Source organism: Heptranchias perlo, unplaced genomic scaffold, assembly GCF_035084215.1.
Source record: "Heptranchias perlo isolate sHepPer1 unplaced genomic scaffold, sHepPer1.hap1 HAP1_SCAFFOLD_63, whole genome shotgun sequence".
Classification (NCBI taxonomy): Eukaryota; Metazoa; Chordata; class Chondrichthyes; order Hexanchiformes; family Hexanchidae; genus Heptranchias; species Heptranchias perlo.
The window spans coordinates 630,653-631,254 of record NW_027139655.1 but is presented as its reverse complement, the minus strand read 5'-3'; the positions used below and the strand labels follow the sequence as shown (position 1 = coordinate 631,254).

The 602-nt window shown below is 45.3% G+C and overlaps 1 non-coding gene across 1 annotated transcript; it reads right to left on the bottom strand.

Moving 5' to 3' along the window:
* Positions 1–302: 302 nt before the first annotated feature.
* Positions 303–375, bottom strand: trnav-aac (transfer RNA valine (anticodon AAC)). The gene has a single exon. It is a non-coding gene; the product is annotated as a tRNA-Val (tRNA).
* Between the last annotated feature and the right edge of the window lie 227 nt (positions 376–602).

Sequence of the window (602 nt, the reverse complement as noted above, 5' to 3'; positions counted from 1 at the left end):
TCAGACCTTTGCGCCACGCAATCTGAAGACAGGATCCTGGATGTTATCATACATATCAATGTTTCTCAAACACCGTTTCATATATTGGTTGAATCGATCGGGCTTATCAAATCTCCGCCAGATCCCACCGGGAATGAGACAGTATTAGAATCACCCTTCACCCCCAATATCACGCTGGCATTCATCGATTGCTCTCAGCGGACTGCATTAACAGGGCTGGGAGATATGGACTTTGTTCACATTATTCAGCAATGTGAATCGTTAAATATTTACTCATTTTTAATGGGGACAAGGTTTCAAAATGTTTCCGCTCGGTTTCGAACCGGGAACCTTTCGCGTGTTAGGCGAACGTGATAAACACTACACTACGGAAACCTGACATTTGACGTTCCGTGCTAGGAGCAAACCCCCTCAGCCAAACTAATTTCCGTATTACTGTCCAGGAGCTCATTTCACAGGAATGCATTTACTGCGCTGTATTTCGGAAGGCTGCAGAGAAGGATAGGTGGCGCTGGTCAGGCAGGGAATCCCAGAGCATCGCGCCCACACAAACATTTCACTGTTTTTTTTTATGTGCCTAATATCCGACCTCAGTGTAAATT